Source organism: Mus pahari, chromosome 3 (assembly GCF_900095145.1).
Source record: "Mus pahari chromosome 3, PAHARI_EIJ_v1.1, whole genome shotgun sequence".
In the NCBI taxonomy this organism is placed as follows: domain Eukaryota; kingdom Metazoa; phylum Chordata; class Mammalia; order Rodentia; family Muridae; genus Mus; species Mus pahari.
Genome location: NC_034592.1, coordinates 60,341,471 through 60,368,354, shown reverse-complemented (window position 1 = coordinate 60,368,354; position 26,884 = coordinate 60,341,471). Strand labels below are relative to the sequence as shown.

General features: G+C 42.1%; 1 long non-coding RNA gene across 1 annotated transcript; it reads left to right on the top strand.

Annotated features, from left to right (window-relative positions):
- Nucleotides 1-3,617: 3,617 nt before the first annotated feature.
- LOC110317535 lies at nucleotides 3,618-12,538 on the top strand. The gene is made up of 5 exons (XR_002380325.1): nucleotides 3,618-3,666; nucleotides 4,083-4,160; nucleotides 6,955-7,092; nucleotides 10,971-11,079; nucleotides 12,403-12,538. It is a non-coding gene; the product is annotated as an uncharacterized LOC110317535 (long non-coding RNA).
- The last annotated feature ends 14,346 nt before the right edge of the window (nucleotides 12,539-26,884 follow it).

The window sequence follows — 26,884 nt, the reverse complement described above, 5'->3', positions numbered from 1 at the left end:
CTGTAGTCATGGCAATTCATTCTGCCTTGATTGCACTGTGGCTTGGGCAGAGCGGTATGCCATGTGACCATGGTGAGAGGCATTCATTCATAATTTGGTGACTTCTCCACCTAGAATCTGGCAGCCTGGCAGCCAGCACCTGTTCAATACAAGCAATGAGTAAGGAGTCCCTCAAAAGCGAGGGGACGATGTGGGCATAAGGACATCTTGTCTCACTCAATATTCTTTTTGTCTTGTCCAAGCATGTAAAATTTAGGCTAAAACCTTTAGGTTGACCATAAAAATGAGTCAAGGACCTCATCATTCTGTGCAAAGCTCCTGGAGTTGCCTGGAGAAGCCATTTATTTTCCACAGCTTTGCAGAGGTATAAAGATGAATAGGTTGTAAAAAAAAAATCTAACCATTTATTGTGACAGGATCTGTAAAATTTTCAATGTGCAAATTCACTGTGGAGGAATCTACACTGCAGAACTAAGAGCATCACTCTGTAAAGATACAGACACAGACATGTTTGCTTCAGGGTTATATGGAGTGTATTGGGTTTTTTAAGGTGGGGGATCTAAATGTTAATAGAGGGGTTGAATATATTCTGATGCATTCTCATTGAGAACGATTATGTATATGTTTCAAAGAAGGTTTAGGGCTGGGGAGACGGTTTGCTACACAAGCATATAGACCTGAGATTGGGTCTCTGTCATCCACGTAGGTACTGGTGTGGTAGTATGTGTCTATAATTCCAGCACTGGGAAGACAGTGGTAGGTAGATCTTAGGAGCTCACTGGTTACAGAGTTTATCTGAATTAGTGAGACTTAGTGAGAAACCCTGTATCAAAAATAAAGTAGAAGGTAATTGAGGAAGTCATTGGATGCTGGCTTCTGGTCTCCACACACCTATGCACACATACCATAGCACACAGGTGGATGTACACACACACACACACACACACATAAACAAACACAAATACAAATAAAGGAAGATTTAGGTCTGTGTATATTGATCTAGAAGGATACCTATTCATATTGTTACAACCATTGATAAAAAGTGTATTGTATAAACCCATTTGTATACAAATATGCACTTACATATTTGTAATTTCTTTGTTAGACATGAGACACCTGGGGAGGAGTTCAAGTCAAATGTTCACTTTTGTTAAAGGTTAATGTGGGAAGAGTTGTTTGATGTGTTACTGTGAGCATGTATGTATGAAACACAGTACTGCAAAAACCTACTTAACCATTTAAGATTTGTTGAGAAATAAATAAGGCAATATTTGTGAGTGCTTGTTAAAGTCTCCAGTATTTAGTATGCATCTAGAAAATGCAGCCACTGTTTGATGGCTTTCCCCTTCTGCTGATATTACAAAGCAATCTGGCCTTGCCTTCCTTTTTACTGGCTTTATTGCAGTTTATGCTCCAGATGTTCAGGAATCTGAATTCAGCATGCTTTCTTCCCATTGCCCTCAGAACTCAACACCAACACTTCCTGTCTCACTCCAGTGCCCTCACTTTCATGGTTCAGCTCTACAACCTTCAGGTTTGACCTGCAAGGCAAGGCAAGATCTGTCCCTTCTAGGCAGTCCCACATTGTTGAATTCATTATCCTGTTGGAACAACCCACCTAGCTATGTCCTTGTTCTCTTGGCTACGAATCCAGGGCTCTGGGATGGGGACTAAGGTTGGCAGAGTGGCTGAATGAAGAAAATACCAATGTCCCTGTGCCAGTGTAGGAAGACAGAGAGGCAATGCCTTGCTCCTCACAGCTGGGAGTCAGGCCAGCACCATCTGCAAGCTTTGCATTTCAGCTCCTGCTTGGGCCATCTAGGTGTAGCCATTTTGTTTCTCAGGTTTTTGAAAATTGGAAATCTAGTAAGGTGCTAGTGGTTTTTAAATGATTAATTTGTTCAGATTACCATATATTGCCCCCCTAATTTGGAAGTTATTAACTGGTGAGAACAGTTAATAATACTCGATTATTTCTCTGCACAAGTTTCCTAACTCACTGAAGCCAATGTCAGATAAAGCAATCGAGAACAGACTCTGCAAGTTGCAAACCCTGAGCCCAGCTCAGCTGATGGTGATCACAGCTGTAACATTAACAAGTGACAACAACCCTCAACAGCCAAGAACTTCAAGAAAGGAACACTGGATTTCTCACACAGATATAAATCGAATACATGTTGAGAATTTTCCTAAACTCAACAGTCAGTGAGAAAATGCAGGCATACATTATAACTGATTTTTAAAAGACTCTAAAGACTGCCTGTTTAAATGACAAGCATGGGGGGTGAATGTGAAGAAGGAGGCAGAACTATGTTGTCTCCCGTGGGGTTAGGGCATGTGATAATCAACAGAACATCTCAGCAGGATAGAACTGGCAAGTGTGCAGACAAGCATCCCGGTATGACCAGGTGCCCACAACTCCCACAGTTGTAGATACATAACCTGGGAAGGTGTCCTTAGAATCTAAGCAATTCATAGCTCACTTTCTCTATCCAAACAGAAGATGTTGCTACGGTCTCAGAACTCAACGCCAACACTTCCCTGTCTCACTCCAGTGCTGCTTCTGTGAGTAGAATTGCCTCCTAACCACCTCAAAGTTCTTTGCATATGATGTCATTTCACACACTCAGGCTTCATAACATGAATATGAGGTAGGTATACAGTAGAACTGGCAGCTTAGAAATGTTGTCTTCCAAGAGTCACTTAGCAAGTTGACACTCACAGTGGTGTCTCTTCTCTTCCTCAACTCAGAAGTGATGTCTCTTTCTACTCTGCTATGCTCTCTCAGTTTTTCTTTCCAGGAATTTCTCTTTCCACCCTACCTCTGCCCATTGACTGCAGTTTTCTCTCATTTCTTGTTTAAGGTCCCACCCTGCCCATCTCCTTATCATGTAACATTCTGAGATACTCTTTATTGGTAGCTCCCCATCTCCCTTGGAAGAGGGACACTGTCTCTGTGTGTGCCTGCCACCTTCGGGTCTCCCAGAGAATGGATTCTCTGCCAACAGAGAAACTCACTGTTGCAAGGATGAAGCATGGGCTACTGGCTGGTCCCACCAGAAAGACACTGGTCCTTCTCCATTGAGACAACAAATCTTTCTCTACAGTGTGGCTTGGTTCTCCCTGTTGTCTGCAGACAGTTGTCTGGTCCTTTCCTGTTTAAGCTTTTCCCAGGGGCTATAAGCACAGAGCTATGGCAGGCAGGAGGAAACTGGTTTCTGTGTGTTTTAAAATCTATCATTCAAGAAAGAATATATATATATGCTGAAAAGACACATAAAAAGAAGTCCCCGAAGTACTGATTTCTAGCATCTTAAAACATGGCCAGCTTTATTATTTATATCAGTGGAAGATGATGAATATAGGAAAATAACCAGAAGTCTAATTTATAAAGTCAGTTTATCTTCGCATGTTTGGATTTAGTGCTTTCCTTCGTCCTGAAGGGTGAAAAATGAACAGGCTTTTGACTGCTGTCTTCACAATAGGCAAGCTCTCTGTAAGAAATAAGAGAAACATCTACATTGACGTTCGTCAAAATGGAAGTGTGGCTCAGTGATAGGCGCCTGCCTAGCATCTATGATACATTGGGTTCTATTCCCAGCATCCTCAGTGGGGGGGTTGGGGGATACAATCCCCTGAAACCAGTACTCACTCTGGAAGTGTCAAGTGAGTCTTGTCTTCCTGGGATGAATCCTGCTTGTTTGTAGGATAATATTCTTTTTCTATTGTTGTTCGGTACAATTTGCTAAAATTTTATTTAGAACTTTTGTATTTATGTTCAAGGGAGACACTATTGTTTATTTTTTTCCTTAGATTGTCGTTTTGATAGCAAGGTAATCCTGGTCTCATAGAATGAGAAGGGGAGGTGTTTTCTCATCTTTTGGTTTTCTGTAAGAGTTTGGGAAGAATTCATTATTTCCCCTCTTAACTGGTAGAATTTATTAGTGAGGTTACCTGAGCCTCAAAGTTTCCTTGGAAAAGGGCTTGATCCTAAATTCAATTTCTGTGACAGTTATAGACTATTCAGATAGCCCTTCTTAGTGAGCATGAAAACTCTCATGTTTTTAATTTGTTCATGTGAGGCCTGTGAGGTAGCGCAGTGGGTAAAGGTGCTCGCTCCCAGCCCTGATGATCAGAGTTGGATCTCCAAGGCTCACGTAGTAAAAGAATAGAACCAACTCCTGTTAAATTGTCCTCTGAATATCACAGGCATGCTATGGCCTGTGAGCACACACATGTAGGCACACACTACATAAATACATGGAATAAAATTTACAAAATAAATTTGTCTTTTAATCTAAATAATTAAATTATTTGTTAAACAGATCTTTATCTTATTCCTCTATTATTCTTCAAATGCTGTAGGCTTCGGGGCTAGAGAGATGGTTAGTGGTTAAGAGCACGTCCTGCTTTTGCAGAGGACCTTAGTTCAAATACCAGTATCTACATGATACAAATCACAACCACTATAACTCTAGCTCCAGGGGATCTGATGCTTCTGCCCTCTGCAGGTACCAGAACGCATGTGCATACCCTTACACAAACACACACACACACACACACACACACACACACACACACTAAAATAAAACTTTTAAAAACATCTGTAGGTTCTGTACTTCTGCTATATCTCGTTCTTTTTAAAATACTATTTTGTTCCTTGAGAATTCCATACATGCAATGTATTTTAGTCACATCCATCACATCTAAGTCCTACTTCCCTTATCTGACTCCTCTGACACCCCATGCCCATCCCAATATTCATATACTCCTTTTTCTTCTTTTTTTATAAGCCACTAAGTCCAATCGGTGCTGCCGGTATGTGCACGGGGTGGAGTTATCTCCTGGCACATGGAAAATACGAGTGGCCTCCTAAGAAAAGTGATTCTCCCTCCCTCCGTTGACAACCATCTGATGCCCTCAGCTAGGGATGAGGCCTCCTGTGCTCTTCGCTCACCCAGGGGAATTATGACTGGACTGCTCTTACACGGGTCTTGTGCAAGCTAACCACAGCCACTGTGGACCCATATATGCCATACGCATGCCATGCTCAGAAGTTTCTAACTTTCCAAGTTCTTATTGATTTATTTGTAAATTCTAAGCTGCAAAAGAAATGCAAAAGATATTCTAGAACGTTATCCAGTCTATGACTGGAGAAGTCACTAGAACAATCTGCATCATTAGAAAATTTCAAGAAGGAAGACACCTGGTGACTGCTTATTTAAAAAAAAAAAAAGACAAAAACCCTAGTATTCTTAACTTTTTGAAGCTTCATTTTTCATTATGTGTCTGCATTTGAGTCTGAACATGTATGTGCAGTACTCACAGATGCCGGAGTAGGGAGTTGGATCCTGTGGAGCTAAAGTTACATGCAGTTGTGACCTGCTTAATGTGGGTGCTGGGACTCGAACTCCAGTCCTCTGTCAGAGCTGGATAAGATCTGAACCACCGAGCCATCTCTCCAGCCCCTATGGGTTAATTTTGCTTCTAACATACTTTATTAGTCTTGACATTTTTTTAAACCTCAACTCTTGATATATTATTCTTGAGAAAGACATAATGGTTCCTTTCCAAACCAATCTTTAGCTAAAAGATTGAACATTTTTCAACTTCCATATTACAATTATGATTTCAAGCTTCAATCGTACTTCCTTAATGTAAAGCTCGGGAAATTGAAAAATAAGCCACCTCATTTCCAGCTTCTACATTTATACCACATCTGTTCTCTTACTTAGATACATAACATAATATCCAGCTCCTTAAACTTATTATGAATATAATTGATGTGCTTGTGTTTTTCCTCCACACGTGCAAATAGTCACATTTGACTTGGGGTTCAAAATTACATTTTAAAAACACTTTAGAAGATTCTTGTATTTTATTTTTTATGATACCCCATGATTTCTGTAGCTTTATTTTAAAGTTGATATAAAAATGGGTGGATAAAAGATATTGATTACCAGTAATAAAAGTTCATATATTTTACTGTCTTGGAATGCATAAAAGCAGGGTAATGGGCTTGGGTCTTTATTTTCATTTTCCACGTCCTGAGATTTTTTTGCACACACATAAACACACACACACACACACACACACACACACACAAGCACACATGCACACACGCATGTCATTTTTCATTCTAATGCTTTTTCTCTAAACGTTAATTGTCCTCACTTGCAGCAAAGCATCCAGTCACTGATGCTGCACCCCTGCATGTACCCAGATGAGCCACTCATCACAATCCACTTTGGATTGTTGCTACTTGGTGCACTGACTGTACCCTGTGGCTGTCTTATTGTGCCCAACAGACAGAAGCCCTAAGAGGCCTGACGGGAGATTCACAAGTAGATCTAGTTTTCTTACCTTTTCTATTTTTTTGTCCCTTTGTCTCCCTCCTGTCCTCCCTCGATTCCCCCCCCCCATCTTTACTTCCTTCTCCTTTGTTCACAGAATGAGACACTGAGACAGAAGAGATGTCTACTGCACAGTTATTGAGATTGGATTTGCTGGGTGTAAACCCAACATATCTCTATCATATATGGGCACAATGGAGAAGAGAGTGTGTGGTTTGGGTACAAGGTAGCGTCCAAAGATTCTTTCTTCTTCACACCCTGCTGTGGCTTTTCCAAACATTTGCATCTTGGAAGGCAACCTAGAACCAGCTGGGTCAGTCTTCTCCAAGGCACAGCCCCACCCTTGACCTGACTTCTTGACCCTTACAGGAATGAGGTCCTCACGTCCTCACAAGAAAGGTGGTTGCCTAATTTCAGTTGTTTGTGTTGGGTTGAGATTTGCCTGTCCGTGACTCCCATGTCTGATAAGAACACAAAAAACAAATGCCATCTTTTCTTGACAAGGGAGAGAGCAGATATATGAGAATATGTACCATGACCCTCCTCCCCACAGCCTTATTACTATGTTCATGCTGTGTTTTATTCATATGCATCTTAAAAGGTACGGTGAAATGAGAGACAACCCTAGACAAGGAACAGTAGGACAGTCACAGTGCCTAAGCCAAAGGGCTGTGTAATGGAGACTCAGAGTGTGGGCACTGGATAGAGCTTGACATCCTTATCCTGACTCTGCCCTGGGGTAAGCCATCTAGCTGCCTATTCTCCACATCAATTTTTGGTTTATAAAATGCTGTCAATAGAAATAAGTGAAATAATGTTTGTAATTTGGAACAATGCCTGATATATAAAGCTATGTGCTACTTGTCGTTATATTGATATTCTCAGCAGTCAAGTAACACCATTAGTTCATTATAAACTTTTAGTCAAATAAGACCATGATCATTTATATCTGATCTATCAGAAATCAATGACTTTTCTCTCATTCCCATGTGTAATGTGTATATGGGATCCTGAATGAAGGACTCTACCTCTGTTAAAGACCACCTGACTTATTTTATTATCTCTTTCAGAATGTTAATTTACTGAGTCTTGGTGTTAGGCAGCATCACAAGTCTAGCTTGGGTCATTTATCTCGTTCATCACAGTACAAGGTAAGTAATCTATTTTTCTGGAATTAAGATAGTCCTTTTGCGGAGACTCCATGCTGACTCAGCACTGAGAACCGGTGACTCAGCACTGAGAACCGGTGACTCAGCACTGAGAACCGGTGACATGTGGAGACTGGTTTGGCATGACTTCTTTATAAAGTACATTTCGTTGTCTTCTTCTCCAGTCTCTTAAACTTCTAATGAATCACATGATGTGTGTGTGTGTGTGTGTGTGTGTGTGGTACTGGGTATGGTATGGTATGTACAGTCACTATTATAACTGGGCCACCAGAACCCATCTAACTGTTTAATGACAGATGAAAGTGTTTGCTCTTCGGTGTGGCTGAATTCATCACTAGGAAACTAAACATAGACATTATTACACGTGTGTAAACTATAACCATACTTTTCTTTTGTTTTAAAACTCCTCTGTTTCTTTGCAGTAAACAATTTCTCATCACAAATAATCGAATGAACAAGCAAATAAATCAACAAATAAAATGAGAACCATACAGAAGAGCCCCTGTGGAGACTACTGGTGATTTTGGGGGGTAAATAAAGAAAGTGGGGAACAGATAATAAAAACCGGGTGTGCTCTCCCCTGACCCCAGTATCATCTCGTTGCACTGCATTCCCCTCTCTTTCTCTCTGAGGGGCGCCCTGCTCTTCCAGGTGAGACCTGACTGAGCCTTCCCTTGGCATCACGGGAAGCCTCATGTGTTTGAGCCAACCAACCTCCAAGTCTTCGGAGGTTTGTCCATCATAAATTTGCAGTAATTGTTTTGACATTGTTGACCTCTCAAAACATGAAAAGTAGGGCCCGAACAATGAGCAGGCTGTAATTTCATTAGGAGGTTGTTACATTTCAAAAGGGAATACAATTTTTTATGAAAAACAAAAGGAACCTTGTCATACTCTATTAAAGCAGTCTCTTAACCCTCGCTGAAAATTGCCGGAGGACTTACAGGCTCCTAATTGCAACACTCTACCACAGGTTTCATGTAATTTAAACGAATGAGTCTTGTAGCGAATGTCTCCTGCTTAAATTACTCAATGTCTCTTTCTTAAATTGCTCAAACTTAGTATTTTGACCTCCTTTCTTCAAGAGTTCAGTTTTGAGAACAGAAAATTCTGGGTTTGGGGGGGGGGGTGAGGGGAGGAAGTTTATATCTAAGGAAGTTAGCAAATGATTTATTTTTAAAGACACTAACTAGTTCACATTCTTTACGAAAAATGCCACGCTGTTTGCGTGGAAGGAGGAAAAGGAATGTGTAGGCTCGAAAGGGGCTTTCTTCCCTTGTGTATTTCTCAGGGACGTATGAAAGTACTTATTACTGCAACCCGAAAATCGGATCTGAGGGCTGGTGCACAGCTAGCTGTGTACGACGGGAGTAAATTGCCAGATTGTAAACACAGCTTGAGTCGCCTCTTGCTTGACGTTTGAACTAACTTAAGTCCCCTCGGGATCTGACTTGAGTTTTGACAAACTATAGCTTTCAGTTTTGAGAGATAAAAAAAAGAAAAGAAAAGAAAAGAAAAGAAAAGAAAAGAAAAGAAAAGAAAAGAAAAGAAAAGAAAAGAAAAAGAAGATATCACCCAATAATAATGCCTCCTCCTTAGGAGAGTTGTTGTGAAGTTGGTCATCTTAATGACGCATGGTAAAAGAGCTGAGAGACAAATGAAGTCACCTGGACCTTTTTGAGGTATTGGTTGGTGACGAGCTTCCGGCATTTAGAAAGGGCTCTCTGAGCTTAGTCAGACTGGGATGCGAGCAAGCGTGGGGGTGGAAGCAGAGAAACTGTTGGTAGTTATTACTTCCTGGTTATCCCTGAAACTGGGTAAAGCCATTGTAAGGGAAGAGAGAAGGGGAGGAAGGTCCAAGGAGGAGAAAGGAGCAGGGCAGAGAGGAGGAGTCGGGGTTTCTCAGTTTACATTCTTCTGTACTTTTTAGGGTCTACTGGTTATTTTATCATGCAAACCTTTACTTACACCACCAAGTCCACCTAATGTCACGGTGACTCTCACTAGCTGCATTAATATCGTGAAAAAAAAGATGTACTGGGGTACTTGCCTGTGATTCTACCACTTAGGAAACTGAGCCGGGTTGATTATTAGCTCCAGGACACCCTCGGTTGTCCAGTGAGGCCCCATCTCAGCAAGCAACGGAGGAGGAGGAGGAGGAGGAGGAGGAGGAGGAGCCGGGCGTGGTGGTGCACGCCTTTAATCCCAGCACTCAGGAGGCAGAGGCAGGCAGATTTCTGAGTTCGAGGCCAGCCTGGTCTACAAAGTGAGTTCCAGGACAGCCAGGGCTATACAGAGAAACCCTGTCTCGAAAAACAAAACAAAACAAAACAAAAAAAAAAAAAAGAGGAGGAAGCAATAATTTTTTTTAATGATGTTAGGTCAAGTCCACTGGTAAATAATAAGCATATTTTAATGTGATAGTTATTTTAGTATTAAGAAATATTTCAGCAAGACTTTAACATGTACATGGCAAGAGTCTACATTTTTTACATGTACCAATTAATTTAATCCCGATAGTAGCCTCATAAAATAGGGATTTTTGATATCCTCACATTTGAGGTAGAGAAGCTAAGGCATGGGCAAGTATACAAACTTGGTGTAGTTGACACAGCTCTTAGGTCAAAGATACTGAAACAGTTTGCCCTTTCTGCAGCATGAGTCTGGATTTTTAAAGACATTTGTGGTCAGTCATTCCCTGGAACGGAACATCATCTCCATCCCAGACGGACTTCACTGGAGTCATGTCCTGCTGTGTCGCCCTGGTGGTGACAGTAATTAACAGTCATGTCTGCATGAAGGACAGTGGCGAAGACCGTAGCTTTCTCATTGTCTGTGGAGAACTGAGACAACAGCCAAAATACCACAGGGCAGACTTGTGAAAGATGAATAGAATGTGTGTTTCATCTGCTCATTTGTTCATCTATGAAACCCTCACAGAAGGTATCTCATGTGTGCCTGGCATCCTCTTCTCTCCACAGTAAACAAGCCAGGCCCTTCCTGCATTGCTTGGGTGTCTCAGATACTTTCCTCTCTAGGAACTCCTCCCCATCCACCCTCTTCTGGGGTTAAAATAAAAGAAGAAAAGAAGAAAAAAAGGTGAAAGGTATTCCATACAGTCTTTAAGAGCAGGGGGAGGAAAGTTCCTGGAGGTTATTTCAAAACCATACAAAGACATCCAGGCACGGATCGTACGGCCCTGAATGTGCTCACCATGTCCTCAACTACCAAGCTACACAAACTCGCATTAAAACTGTTATAACAGAAAGGGGGGAGGGGAAGCAGAGACGAAGACATACAGTTCTTAAATTAAATGGGTCCTCTCTGGGGGTGTGCACTTAAGGATGTAGTCAGCGCAGTGTTTCCGTGTCTTTGGACCTTAGGAATGTATTTCAAGATTAATTATAAAATGAATCCTTTAAAATGGAAAAATACATCCATTTCCTAGTACTCCTGATAGGAGACTGGTTATGAAAAGTCTTGAAGCAGTTCAGTGGCTGGACCGCCACCTACTGGTTATTGTTAGCCACAACTGAGCTGTAGCTTAGGAAAAGAAGGTAAGAAAAAAAAAAAAAAAAATGCCTCGGGCAAGCCCTCTTTCTAAAGAAAACATTTTAATGCTTACACTGTAGTGAAATGAACGTTTTAAAGGATTAAGAGGGTGTGGTTGTTGTCATTTCAAATTCCTCTACAAGTTTTGGTAGTTTATGGCCATCACACTGCTTAAGATGCAAATTCCACAGTATTCCAAAACTGTATATATATACAGGCTGTTTCAATCAGGTCGAATAGAGCACTGTCGTAGAAATTTATGAAAATGTGTCCCAAACACAAACGCACCAACCTGAAGGTGTCAGCTCGCAACTCCAGTGTCCAATGTCCAGAAAAGAGAGAAGGTCTCTGTCCTCACCTTTCTGTTTAAGGAGCTTTTGAAGATTTAAAAAATATATACATTCAAATAGGGAGATCAAGTCGAGAATATCCCCAGTCATTTCTGAAGGACCCTGAACTTCTGGCAGAAACCTGTTCAGTTAACACCGAGTTTAACATCTGTCAAATGCTCACAGTTCAGGAGGAGGTGTTATTTTCCATGTTTCTCCTAAATAACTAAATTCCTCATTGTCGAGTGGTATTGCATTCTTACAAATGGCAATGTCCCCTACTGCTTAAATGTAGAATCCCGGTGGAAACTTCACAAATGTTATAGAGTCCTTCCTTTCTAAATGGCACTTCTTTAAGTCTTTGTGCTAAATTATACATGGAAGGAAAAATCGCCAAGTGTTTATCATTGTTGGTAGAATGCATAAATGGATATGCTTTTGCATTTTCACATGCGTTTATAGATTTTTTTCACTCATACTAACACGTGACTTTATTTATTACATTTTTAGGGCATAAGGGAAAAATCAACCTAGACTATTTGGGCTTTATTAAATTCTGCTTCCTACTAATGCTATGCTATAGTTTTCAGTATTAAACCCTGTCAGTAAATTCTAACAACCCAGCCATTTTTAGCTAACATGTCTCTTCCTTCCAGGGGAAGGAAGGTTTAGAGCATACCACCTTCATTTGTTAAGATAATCTCTTTGCAAAAGAAGACTAAAAATCCATTTTTTTTTTTTGTGGTAATAGCATTTTTTTCCTGTACATAAAAAACCTTAGCAGATTTAAAAATCACCATGATTAGGCCCACCCATGCCCAGTCTTGAGATAAACATATTGTTTAGAATGGTTTTTCTTTACGATATCAGTCATACAGATATAAAACTAGAGGTGTTTACCTTTATTTACAGCTACACTGATAAGATTTATAAAGATAATATAAAATTATATTAAGCAACATGAGTAAAGTTGGTCAAATACTCATTTTCTAGTCTCAGCTTTTCCCTTAGGTGAGTCCATTCAATAATGACACTAAACCAAAGCCAAAGAAAAATAACTTTACCTAAAAATACAGATGAAGAACTGAACCAAATAAAATTAAGCTGACCTCTTAATAAATGTCTGTTTATTGTTTTAAATTCTGCATTTTTCCCCTACTTTTCTGAATCATGCTGACGACGCATCTTAGAATACAAGCATGTATAATAACTTGGACACAACCATTTTTATTTCTTTTGTGTGTCATTACTGAAAGATTGAAGCAAGCTTCACCTAAGTGTAGTGATGCAAAAATAATCGTATCCCAGTCTGGCCGCGCAAGAGCAGAGGCAAACAAGAGCCTCATATTAAAGTGCTTCTAGGTAGCTGACATGACACATCTAGCCAGACGTAAATAATGACAGACGGAAACTATCATAAGGTCTGTGAAGCATCAACATACCGCTATCATTTTCTCTCTAACCTTGCCTTGCTAGCAGCTCTCTGCCTTCCAGGCGGAGAGATCATTTAAAAAGCAAATCCTAACGACTCTGCCCAGTGTAACAACCGTCCGGGAGAGTGGCATCAATTTAACTCAGTTTGGGAACTCAGAGGAACAGCTATTGTTGACTCAAACACCCTAAACTCCAGTTCTCCACAGATCAATCCCCACCCCCACAGTCTCCCCTTTTCCTGTTGCTATTTCCAAGCCTTAGGAAGAGATCATCCTCGCAGGTGGGGAAATGGCTCATCCCAGTTATTCACTTGGCATTCCGTATGTCATCTCTAAGATGTCACCTACTTTTTAGGACCAGCTCATTTGGTACAAAATGCTTTAAGTTTCCCCTCCTCCTTTTCATGTGGCATACATTATTTCCTGTATATTATGTATGCACAGGGTAACCATGGATAAATAACATCCCTGTGTCCCTGTAGCTTAAGCGTAACACGGTTATGGTTCAGATAAACACGTCTGTACATGGCTGCCATAATCAATGTGGAATGGCAGAACAATTTTGCAGATGCATTCCTGGGAAGAGGAAAAAAAAAAAAGGCTGTCTTGTCCAGATTCAACAGAATGTATTCTATTGAATACCTGAGCTCAAGTACTCACATGCTTTATTTGATAAGGCAGGAATGACTTTGCAAGCCAGAAGGAACTGAAGCTGATACACAATAGGATAATAGCATTATCACTTTGCAAATCAGCACGGAGCTGTCCTTGGGTGCCCACAGAGGTGCTGGGGGGGGGGGGGGCTCCGAGAGAGCTTGATGGCTATTGGAAAAGATCAGGAGCTCAAGCTGCCTGGTTGTGAATGGGAATGTATGAGAATAAATTGCTGGCAATTTCTTGTTTGGTTAAAACCAGATAGCAGCACATATGTGTCTTCACCATCATGCGAGGAGCTTGAGCACATGTGGGTAATCAGAGGTGGGGGTGGGGGGCAGGAGAGAATGGGCGAGTTTGCAATGGAAAGCAGCTATTGATCTCATTTCACAACACTTTAATCTCTAGCTAAATATCTTACTTACCTTGTAGGAAAGAGATGCCAAGTTGAAATAAATAATAAACACACAATATTTTAAGGACTTTTGAATTTTGCATGGTAATAAATATTAATGCAGTTTGTGACTCCCAAAGAAAATAGAGGGCACTTAATCCTGTTGTTGATAGCAGGTAGACTGAGTGCTGATTTCCCGGGGCGAAAGTGAAAAATGTACTATTTGGACTTAAATTTAGATTTAATAAATAACTAATTTAGGATCTTGTTCTATATGCAAGGATATAATCACAAGGCATTCGCTTTTAAAAGGTTTCATTTATTCTTGTGAGCTTAATTATTGCGAGGAAACTGTGAGCAATTTGTTTTTTACCAGTGTCTGATTTCTGAGAATGGTTATTAAATATTAAATGGATGCATAATTCAGGCAATTAAGAAAGTAATCACACAAAGTAATGTAATGGAAGTTAATTATTACTGCATAAGCAAATAGTTCATTAATGCTAGTAGTTGCTCTGGCTGCATTCTTAATACATGCAGAACTGAAGCATGAATCCTCTGTGTATTCCAGGGGCTGATAGGAAATGCGATGCTATACAGTCAAGAGCACCACTAATGAAAAGCAGAGGCAAATGAGGCCGTATTGACCCCTGACTTGTCCAGATAAGGCGGGATTATCATTACTTAGGAGAGTTTTGTTGAAACCAGCATGGCAATAGCTGCTTATAATTTGGGGGGGGAGCAGGGGATGGAGAGAGGTTGGAATATGAACCTTGATGTAAAGAGAACCCCACAAGATTTCAGCTTGTTAAAAATAAAAGTCACCAATCTTGCACTCAACCTGATTTGTTTTTCTTTTTAAACCAACCCTTTTATTAAGACTTTGAAAGATTCCAATGTTTTTTTTCTCTCTCTCTCTCTCTCTCTCTCTCTCTCTCTCTCTCTCTCTCTCTCTCTCTCTCTCCCTCCCTCCCTCCCCCCCTCTCTCTTTCTTTCTTTCTTACTTTCTTTCTTTCCCATAAGAACATCAGACCTGGTAAGGTGGCTGACTTAGTCCTGCTGTTCAAGCTCAAGTGAAAATTCTGAGCCATCTTTGCTGGCACTGTCCCTGAAAGCAGTGCACTCTGGAAAGGCTCTGTGATATTAGACCCCCATACCCCTTAGCATGACATTGCACTGTTAGGAGGCCTGAGATGGCTGGATTGAGCCCAGGAAAGGAGAGGGTGAAACAATGGTGGATCTAGGATGCACCGCCTCTAGGATCCACTCATCAGCTCCTTTATGGGTTTACTGTTTAACTCTCCAGATCTGCCCCATGTTCATTCTTGGTCTTCAGGCAGGTTGGCAGGGGTCTGTTCTGACTCTTCAGAATTCCAGGCACACAGAGGGGAGTCTCCAAGACCAGGTCTTCTTCCACCATTTCAGTTTTGTCACTTCTCTAGGGGCTGGGGCTTTTTCTGGCCAAGTGCTGGGGACATCAAAAAATACTGGTCTCTCCAGGATAGGCTGCCAGCAAGTCAAGGGCAGTTTAACCACTGAGTGGGTAGGAAGGATGCCCAGGACACTCCACCTCTGCTCCAGGAAGGAGATGCTGGTCCTCTGAGAGCAGCGGCTTTCTTCACTTCCTTTTGAGCTATAGAACTTTGGATACTCTCAGGTACTTGAGAATTTATATAAAAATTACATTTAATTTTAGAGGGTCCATAGTCTCCCCGGTCCCACAAATGGACCTCCAATGTAAGCTTCTGCTCTAGGGAAACAAGGCCAATGTTCTTTAAACAGATAATGAGCATTCTGCAGATTATCTGTTTGGTGTTGAGGCTAGACTCTAGCTCAGGTATTTTGGGAAAGGCTTCATGGAGCAAATGAACCTCGATCTTGACTATAAAGTCTGATGAACACTTTGGGGTCAAAGGAAGAGTGTTTCAAGCAGAATGAATGAGCAAAGGAAGAAAGGTAAGGTTTCTCCTGTTTAATTGTTGGCACATCTGTCCATGTAATAAACATTAGACACTTTCTGAATGCTTTCTAGGCTCTAAGAGTTTACAGTCTGGAAGACAGAATACAGCAGGTATAAAAGATGATGCTACCAAGGAAAAATATAACCATTCTGAGGAAATTCAAAGGGGGTTTATTTAAGCTCTTTCAAAGGGATTAGGGTAGGAGGCACATTTCAAAGGAGGTGTTATAGAAAGAAATCTGTTCAACACAATACAGGCACATAAGGCACAATTAACATTATACCTTTGGTCTGGATATCAAAATGAGAGGAATCCAGTAAAGACAAAGTCAGGACAATGGGGAAATAAATAGTGGGTTTGAAAAAAACGAGTATAGCTTGACCAAAAAACAATTTACAAGCCAGGGCCACTTTGGAAAGAGAATGGGGCAGATTTTGGATGTCCTTAACTGGCAGGTAAGGGAGTTTGACAGAATGGTGGAGAATCTTGGGTTTTTCTTCTATATGTGGTAAATGTGACCACTCAGGAAGTACCAGAGCTCGATGTCTTAGCAATATGGAGATGTTGCAGGCTGTTGCAATGGCAACAGGGACCCACCCAGTGACCCTCGATATGTCTGTGAGTAAATCGCTGCTGTGAGCAATACAATATGGAGCGTTGACTAGGGAACCATGGTAATTTATACCCACCCGCTAGGTCCAAGGCTGAGATGTGACACATGTCTCACTTTCAAAAAAGGCAGCGCCTTTTTTCACCAGACATGCCATGGATTTGTCTCTGTGATGACAGTCCTGTGGTCATTGCCTCCCTTCCTCTGAGGAAATCTCTGAGCATGGACTACGTCCTTTGCAACACCATTTTAGTGACTCCTCAGAATTCTGCTTGCTATACACATAGCTAAGATAAGGTGCATAAGGTTAGACTAGTTTGATCAATCTTTCTACTTTTCTATGAGACAAGAGATTGAGTCAGTGCTTACTCGTGCTTGCTGTTCTTCTAGAGGACCAAGGTTTGGTTCCCAGTACCTGGTGGTTCATAACAACACGTGTCTCCAATTTCAGGGGCTCAGACCACCTCTTCTCCATAGGCACTGAAGTGGTTTGAATGAGAAATACCCCCATAGGCTCGGGCACTTGAAGCCTTGGTCGCCAGGTGGCACTGCTGCTGGGAGAGGTTATGGGGAGGTGCAGCCATGCTGGAGGAAGTACGTCACGGTGGGCGGGCTCTGAGGGTTAAAGCCTCATACGCTTGCCATTGACTCTCTCTGCTTCGTATTTGCGAAGTGATGTGAACTCTCAGCTTCCTGCACCCGTGCAGTGTTGTGCTGTTTGCTGCCAATGGCATCCTGTCATGATGGACTCCTATTTTTCTGGGACTGCCAGCCGTAACACACTCTTTCTTCCATAAATCACTTTTGGCCATGGCGTTTTGTCAGGGCAACAGAAAAGTAATGAATATGGGCACCAGACTGTGCGTGTTCAATTGCACCCCCCCACACACAGACTCATAAATTAAAAAAAAAAAGATAAAAAGATAATGATTTTTTAAAAATTAATTAATTAATTAAAAAAGGAAAACCACAGCAGATTTGTACTTCTGCAGAGCAAAGTCATTGTTCTGACTAGGACTTGAAGTTATAACCCAGAGAGGCAAAGAGGGCTATCTACTTATAACCGTGATAGAGCAGCCCTGTAGAATCTCTTCTGATACCTTGTACAATCTCCATACTACAAGAGGCAAATTAAGAGGTTATTTCCATTTTCCCGGTGAGAATAACAAGAGATGACATTCTTAGCTTAAGAAGACACAGCTAGTGAAACAGGACCCCAAGGTTAAAACCCCCAAAAGACTATTGATGTCCAAGAAAGTCCTGAAAGATAGCAAGAACCTTTCTTTCTCTCCACAATTTCTTCCAAGCTCCATAGTCCAGTTCTGATGTTGACAGACCCAATACTAGTCTAGATCCTATAGGGCATTTGAAACACCCGTTGTGCCTTCGCTGGGAAGCCATTTCCACATTCATCTCTTATGAACATCTTTACTCCTGCTGAGAGTCCTGATCAGCAAGACTGCATTGGAATTCATTCTTCACTGAGCTGCCTTTCTCCCTCTCAGTAATGTCACAGATCATTCTGACAACAATTCTTTCATTCCCTTCCAAGCCACATATGATTTTCCATAAAACACGGACCCTCTGCTTGCTCATCTGTACATCTAACATCCACGTAAAGTCCCAAGGTCATTGAAATACTAGGCCAATTCTAGAAACTTCGGACAGATTCCCATAAGCTTTTGAGATTCACCCACTGATTCTTCACCAATAGGGTGAAGTTGCCATTGTAAACCAGAATTTCAATGTTAAGGTTGGCATTGCTTTATTGGACGCCACTTAAATCTTTCCTTGACATGTGCTGAGTTTGCTATGACCCAGCTTCTTTCATTTGATATGGTAATACTTACATGTTGGAGAAATAAAGCAGATGCAAGCAGGCTGAGGACATGTGTGTTGGGGGGGTCACTTAGCTGTTTTAATGGGCTCTTACAACCCTCATGTTAGGGCTGCACCCTGATTCTCTTCAGTAACCGTCATCGTGATGGGGTGACAGATGGAAGCAGGGTGGAGGGGACAATTGCCATCCCATGTGAACTCAGGGCTGGCTGCTGGGCTCTCATTAGCCAGCATGTAAGCTGCCAGAGAGTGGCTCAGCTCTCACACTGAAGCTCTTGTGTTAAACCCTCCATATCACCACAGTGGGAAAAAAGCACCACCTTATGGGGACTAATGACTAATTCCCTACATCATGTCTAATGTATCCCAGGGTGCTAACTTCAGCACACCTGCCTCCGTCGCTGGTAAGGTAATGAGAGTGCTTGTGAGTTACTGGTCACTGACAACATTTATAATATTCTTCAACCGAACATTATTGCATAGGTCAATGTACAGTGTAGGCTGGAAGGAAGTGAATTTTGTTACCTTGGGAGCCCCGATTTTATGAGGAAGTTGGCCAGGGGAGTGTTTCGAAACCTTTTATAAACGAGGTGGACGCCTTGGAAAGGTTCTAGGTGTCCCATGACACCCTTTTAAATTTTGTTACTAATTACATCATCAAGAGGTAATTATAGCACTCTGAGGCCAGAGATTTTAAAATCATAACCATCTAGGAAATTTAGCTCATAAAAAAAAAAAAAAAAAAAAAAAAGGTATGCCTTGGTCCAGATAGCTAGAATGGTTGAGGGGAAGTGTGTGTGTTGGGGTGGGGGAAGGGCAGTGGGGGGAATGGCACAAGGAAGGAACTTGGAAATCCAGATTGCTTGAGACTTTAGTTAGCTTCAAAATCCATGGCCAGCTGCCAACTTCAGTCAGTGCTGTAGGATTTGAGCATCACTGCATTAAAGAGATACTTCTCAATTCTAGAGAATCAAAATTACCCGATTCATTGAAGAATGTGTCTAGAATAATTACTTTACCCACGCCGTCTCTAAAGCTGAATGGAGAAGGAAAAGAAATTAAACTTCCTGTGAGCAGCATTTCAAGATAATGTCTTATTGTTCCTGTTTATTTGTTTGTTTTCTTATAGTCACAACTAAGTGTGACACAGCGAGACACAAGCAGGCTCTTTATAGCATCCGTACCTTCTTTTACCTTTCTTCCATGTGGGAGCTGCAGGGAGAAGACTGGGCCTCCTTCCCTAGAGGCCCTCGCTCAGCAGTTAAGAAGGCAGTCTCTGGATGCCATCGTTTCTTTTTGGCTCTTCCAGAGTAATCTTTTATATTAGTTAGGGTCACCCTGACGGCTGTCTCAAATAGATTTGGAATTACAGTTCTTTGTACAAACACAGCAGAATTGTATTTTTTTTCTCTTGCATAACAATCAAATATTCTGGGGGTTCCTCAAGAGTTATTGTGCCCATGATCTGATTGAGGGAAGAGGCTCCTTTGTCTTGGGGCTGGTTCTCAGTCTCCTAGAAGCTCTGTGTTTTCTGCATCCAACCAGCTGATGATTTGAGAGTGACTTCATTAAGGTGCAAAGGAAGCTGGGAAATGTAGTTCAGAGATGGGCAACTGTTTCTTGAGTTGTGTTTGAATCTATGGAAAGGATGTCAATTTTTTTTTTTTTTTTCTGAAAAGCAAGGCATCCCCTGTGTGTGCTTGGGCAAGATAAATCAGTTTGTACTTCACTTTAGTTCTTTTATCTATAATAAAAGCAAAATTTAAAATACCCAATTTCATAACCATTATGATTAAATGAGATAATGTACCCAATATAACTGGCATACAAAAAGTACTCAATAAAAACCTTCATTTCATCTATTTTTGCTGCTGAAATGTTATTTTTATGTCTATTCAGCAGATATTGATAATTCATGTATTACTCTGATTATAATAACTAGACAAATAATTTGTGATAAAAACAATTCATATATATATATATATATATATATATATATATATATATATATATATGAAAAATTCATTTTCTGACCAAAGAGACTGTCTTGGGCAGGATGTAAAACTGCACAGTGCAACAGCTCTGAAGGATCTGAAACCTGCCAGTAAAATCCAGGCCCCGCTATTTCCTGTTGTGTGCTCTGTACTCAGACAATATTTAGAAGTTGAGGTAAATTTAAATTTCTTTGAGGGGGCAGCAAATGCACCATCGTTTCATTAGTTACTGAACAATTTTAGTATTTCTTCCCATACCATTTCTACTAAGAGTAAGAGTATTTGTTTTGACTCTATCTCTGTACAGACCTAAAGGACTCCAGGAAGATCTCAACCCTCAATGTAACTCAGTTTTGTACCAAGAAACCCCCTCGGTGAATGGGAAGGTGTGGCTTTCCTGTTTCAGATGTCTGAGGAAGCCCACGGTCACTAGGAATCACAGGAAAGGAAAATCAGAGAACAAAGGAAGTTAGCCAAAGCCCTGTCCACTTTTCGGGAGACCACACAGCTGATTAGGGTGTTTTGCTTTCCGAATTGGACCTGTGTTTACCCACTTCCATGAAGCAAGGATGCCTGGGTCAGAGCACAGCACATCTGACCACCCCACGGTCACTTCAGTGTAAGAGAGTTGAAGGGAATGGGCACCATTGGTGGGATCCCTGATTGGGCTTCTATGTTTACACCTCAGTGCACCTACCCAAACTTAGGCAATCTGCTTAACATTTGAAGCCTTGGTTTGCTCTGAAATCTACGCCTGAACCGTAGATTTCATTGCGTCAATTTATATAGCATGCTTACCATAGTATTTGGTGCTTGGTACATTAACAGGAAGGAGGACTTCACACTTACTCAGTTTTTTGAGGGCTTTTTTTTTTCTTATCTATTTGTGGGATTCGTATACAAACCCTATGGTGATAGAGTATTCTGATTTTAAGTGTGAGGTAACTGAGGATTCGGGGGTTGAGGGGGTCTCCCAACATCTAAGTTGTGTCAGGTTCAAGCCCATCACCACAGTTTGTCATCTTAAGCCACGAATCACACTGCTTCTTTGTAAGAGTCCAGAAATGGTGTCCTTGCTTACAATTCTACCAAAATGCAAAGGTTCAGAATTCAATTCTGAAATGTTTGAGGTTGTAAGCCTAAAATCAGGGACATTCTAGAATAAGGGCTTACAAAGTTTGATTCACTGGTAGTCTAGTTGTGGAGTGAATGGATGGGTGAATGCACGAATGACCAACTGAATTAACACATAGATGAAAAGTTTTGTGTTATCTACATCCAGGAATGTAGCCCAGAACGACATCTAGACAACACCACCAGCAGAGGACAAAGGCCTTAAGTCACCACAATATTACAGTAAGCATGACACGACCATTCAGTAGCACCAGCCAGGTCGGAATCATGGAGACTGTACCATAGAGTCCTGGATGGTAGAACATTGAGTCCTCTCAAGAATCAGTCCAGGACAGTGGCCTGTATTAGTCATATGTATACCAAAGAGACTTGCCAGAGTACATCACTGGTCCCTGTTTTAAAAAAAGAATCATTATCTAACCTCCCAAAGCTTCATTTGATGTGTCATTATCTTGTAAGAACCCGAGTGTCCTCTCTGTTACACTGTTGTTGTTGTTGTTGTTGTTGTTGTTTTTAACATTCATTTAATTTTATGAATGCTTTGTCTGCATGTGTACCTGAATGCTAGTAAAGGGCATTAGATCCCATTATAGATGGTCGTGAGCCACCCAGTGGTTGCCAGAAATTGAATTCAGGACCTCTGGAAGCACAGCCAATGCTCCTCACCACTGAGCCATCTCTTCAGCTTCCTACACTATTTGTTTAAGCATGACAGGTCATTGCTTCAGTCAGCGAGTATTGTAGATTGAGGAGGTGGTATGTAGGGCATGAACATGATTTTCTACTTTTTGTGAAACAATTATAAATAGATGAGAAGCCACGGAAATCTTACATGAGGGATGGCTCATCCATAGGACTAGAAAAGCTACTGGGACCAGTGAGCCAAGGGAAGAGATGGTTCACAACAGACAAGGCTACAGCACAGCTTTAAAAATAGCTATGGTAATTTTGCAGCAGAACAATGAAGGCAGGAGTCCTGGTGCTCAAAAAAGACACTGGCCCCAACACCATGTGCTTTCATTGGCTAAGCTACTTTCATAGCAAACCCAAATTTCAAAATGTCAGCCTGATAAATAGGAGAGATCAGAAAGGATAAAGTCAAGGTGTTTTTCTTTAATACTTTAAGAATAATAAAAAGAAACATGCTCTTGTTTCTAACAGTCTTTTAAAGCTTTGAGGGGAAAAAAAGATGTGCTTTGAAGGGACCCAGTTATATCTTTTCTAGATGCTATTTTAATACACACAACTATTAAGTAGGTTTAGACCATATTACAAGGCTCATTTTTTTCCTCTGTAATATTCTCCAGAATACTGGTTAGAATTCAATGACCATGAAGAGCTATAAAAGTTTAAAACATAATACCTTACTCTAATTTCTATTTTCTTCTGCATGTGAGTGCTGTCCTGGTAGTTCGGGGTCTGCCAGCATCTGTCAGAACACGCTCTGGCAGCTGGCTCCGGGTGCGTTTGCTTCTCAGTTATGGTCCCCTATGTTCGGAAGTCATCTCTGCTGGTTTTTGAAATCATTGACTAGTAAACAGCAGACAGTACTTAATCCCCCACGTTTCCCCTGCTCCTCTCAAAACAGAGAATAAATACTATTCACTCCATAGGCCATGAATAAAGAAGGTACAGTATTTAGTGTGGATCTGATTGACAGTAGCTGCTTCTTGGGGTTAACTTCGTTACCACCACTTGCAGTCTTGGGCAAGCTGGGTGATGTTCAGTGGATCATTTGATTCTCTGATGCCCAGTTCTCTCCAGGAAAGACGTTAGGTAGCTCTGGGGTCCTTTAGAGTCTTGGGAGCCAATACAAATGGTGTCATTCTTTAAAGAAATCTGTGTAGCATACAAGGAATATGCATATAGTATGTTTGGCATATTTCCACATGTGACATCTCTTAAAAAGTAGAAAGACAAAAAAAAAAAAATCTCTGCACAGTTTGCTTCCTAGGTCCATGAAAGGTTTTCCAAGTAAAGCATCTTCCTTGGGAAAGACAGATTTTCAGCTGAACAGCTTCCTCTTTGAGAGGAAGATTCCTTAAAGCCCAGTCTTATATCTGAGATTAGCGGTGAGGCCATTACAGTTTTCAAGAACCAAACAAGTGGGCACAGCTGGAAAGAATAACAAGACTTTCCACACTACTATGTCTCAGCTGTATGTTCCTGTTCACTCGTCATTTAAACACAAAGGAAAGGTGGTTGAGGCCAGTCTGCTCTCCAGAGTGAGACCCTGGCTTAAGCAGAGCTATAAAAAACAAGACAAAACAAGAATGGCAAAGGGACTGACAGGGTGTGGCGGAACTGGCTGCTAAAGCTGGTTTTGCAGTGCTGTGGAGTAGCCTCTGGATAGACACTGTGGCCGAAAGAAGCAAGGTCAAGGCAAGTCCTTCAGCTACCTACAGTACCTAGAGAGCTCTGCGGGCCCTGTTCCTCAGACTAAAGAGCTTCTAAAGTGCACCCCTAGCGTGAACTTTCCCTCCAGGTCTGTCCACCTCCCCTCTGAGGCTTAATACATGCAGAGGATGTGAAAACTTCACATGTAGGCGAGTACAGGAGGGAGGGGAGAGAGGAAAGGGGAGGGGAGTGGAGAGGGAGGCAGGGAGGGAGGGAGGGAGGGAGAGAGGGAGGGAAGGAATCTTCCTCCCTCACACTGTCACACTGAACAGTCTTTCTCTCCACCTTGTGGCCTCCGTATACTCTCCTCTCTTTTCTCCACAGTCCTTCCACCCCTCACCTCCCACCCCAGGTCTGGCGTATTGTCTGTTAGTACTAAGTCCAAGCACTCAGTTTAACCTATCCTTTCCTGCAGCACAAGGAGTAGGACTTGGAGATGGCTTCCCAGCGCTGCAAGGAGGCGGTCAAAGCAGTAGCATTGCGTCTGGGAGCTTGAGGTCAGGCATCTTCAAGAAGCAATCACTTCTGCACTAAGGGGCTGAACATCCTCGGCCCAGATGCTGCCGTGTTAGTATGCTCGCCGAGTCTTTGTCTCTTTGCTGAACCTTATCAAATATTCCTAAGATTGCCTACCTTTTAGCATAATTGGAGAACATCTTAATGCCTCACGAGCCACTTTCCCCCAACCTTATCAAGGACATTTTCATGCAAACTTGGCAGGGGCCAGAGCAGGGGACTCTCCTCATCACGGAGGCTGCCGCACTTTGTCAGGGCTGCTGGCCACAGCGCCAGTGGCTGGGCTACCACCACTGCCTTCGCCTCCTCATCCACCCTCTGTCCTGAGGCCTCTTCTGCGCAGGCCAAAGTCTGTGTAGGAGTGTGGAGCTTAGCGTGGACCAAACATTCTTTGATCTAGAATTTGTGTACACAAGCATGTATGCCCACAGGGACACGTAGACTCCCGGGGCAAAGAGCAGGGAGCATGAAAGAGTGACAGTCGCCTTCTGCTTCTGGAGTTGAAGGGTGTTCCAAGATTGATCTAATACAAAAGTCAGAGGTTGTAAGTTCAAAAGTGAGGCAGCCATAAACAGCAAGTGTTCAAGAACCTGAAGCAGAATTCCCTGAATTTGTAGAGTGGAAGAAGAGACGCGGCTGTGACCCAAACAGAAAAAGGACTATCCACTGAAAGAAAGACCCACCGATTGCCCTGTCAGCAAATAGAACTCAGCACATATGCATCTCAGAACGTCGGTGGCTGTGGCTCTCAGTCTGATGGGTGGGTACAGGAGACTTGTGGAATGACTTCTGAAAATGCCTGATTCTTTTTTTTTTTTTTTAATTTTTTTATTTGACATTTTCTTTATTTACATTTCAAATGTTATCCCCTTTCCTAGCTTCCCCTCCAAAAATCCCCTATCCCCATCCTATCCCCCTGCTCCCCAACCCATCCACTCCCATTCCTGGTCCTGGCATTCCCCTATACTGGGACATAGAACCTTCACAGGATCAAGGGTCTCTCCTCCCATTGATGACCGACTAGGCCAACCTCTGCTACATATACAGCTAGAGTCACAAGTTCCACCATGTGTTTTCTTTGATTGGTTGTATAGTTCCAAGGAGCTCTGGGGATACTGGTTAGTTTATATTGATGTTCCTCCTGTGGGGCTTCAGACCCCTTCAGCTCCCTGGGTACTTTCTCTGGCTCCTTCACTGGGGACCCTGTGCTCCGTCCAACGGATGACTGTGAACATCCACATCTGTATTTGCCAGGCACTGGCAGAGCCTCACAGGAGACAGCTATATCAGGCTCCTGTCAGCAGGCTCTTGTGGGCATCTGCCTAGTGTCTGGGTTTGGTGGTTGTTTATGGGATGGATCCCCAAGTGGAGCAGTCTCTGGATGGTCATTCCTTCAGGATCTGCTCCTAACTTTGTCTCTGTAACTCCTTCCATGGGTATGTTGTTCCCCATTCTAAGAAGGAACCAAGTATCCAGAAATTAGCACATGCATCTCAGAACGTCGGTGGCTGTGGCTTCTCAGTCTGATGGGTGGGTACAGGAGACATGGGAGATGATTTCTGAAAATACTTGCTTCTAAAACTCTTCCCAGACTTACCGCATGAACAGGTCCATGCTGCGGATGGGGAGCAGGAAGCCAGGTTATGCATAAACTCCCAGATAATTCTGAAGCAGTTGGTCAGTTGGCCTGTTAAACCTCTGAGAAATCCATTTTGCTGTCAGCAGGCAAGGTGAGCAGAGATGACCAGGAAGACAGTGGAACAAGCCACACTAAGTGTGACTTTCTGTGCTCAGTATGGTACACAGAGGATCTCATTTTGGTCTCGCAGTAGCCCTAGCGGCCTGCACTGGAGTGCCCACTTTCCACATAGACTATGCATCATACAGTGACCATGGGAGGCCACAAAGCTGGTAAGTGGCCCAGACTCTCTACCCCACTGTGACTCCAAGTCTACGCCTGAGCATAGGGGCTGGAGAGTTCACATAGTGAAATGTTAATGTAGCTTCAGTGACTCATATATTGTGCCTTAGATACAATTACAATGCTAACCTCAGGTTTGGGCTAGCCGTCTTGAAACTAGAAAGGAGTGAGCGACGGGGGTGGGGTGGGGTTTTGTAGGGGACTAGAAAGTAGTTTTAGCTTGGTTTCTTTAGCTAAGAAATGAATTAAGTTTTTTTTTTTCTCATGTGTGTGATGTGTGTTTGTATGCGTGTCTTGAGTGTGTTCTGGTGTATGGGAATGTGTGTGCATGCGGAAGCCTGGGGTCCACATTGGCTGTCTCCCTCGAAGGCTTTCCAGCATACGTATTGAGGCAGCATCTTTCGCTGAATACTGGCATTTCCACTACTCTAGCTAGTCAGCATACTCCTGAGCTAATTCCCTGAGCTGGTGTTACAAATAAACGGTGACACCTATTCTTTCGGGTCCCATGATTTGAAACATCTTCCTAAACTGCCTCTCTCTCTCTCTCTCTCTCTCTCTCTCTCTCTCTCTCTCTCTCTCTCACACACAGTGTCTCCCTCAATCTGATCAGAATAGCCGTGATTCC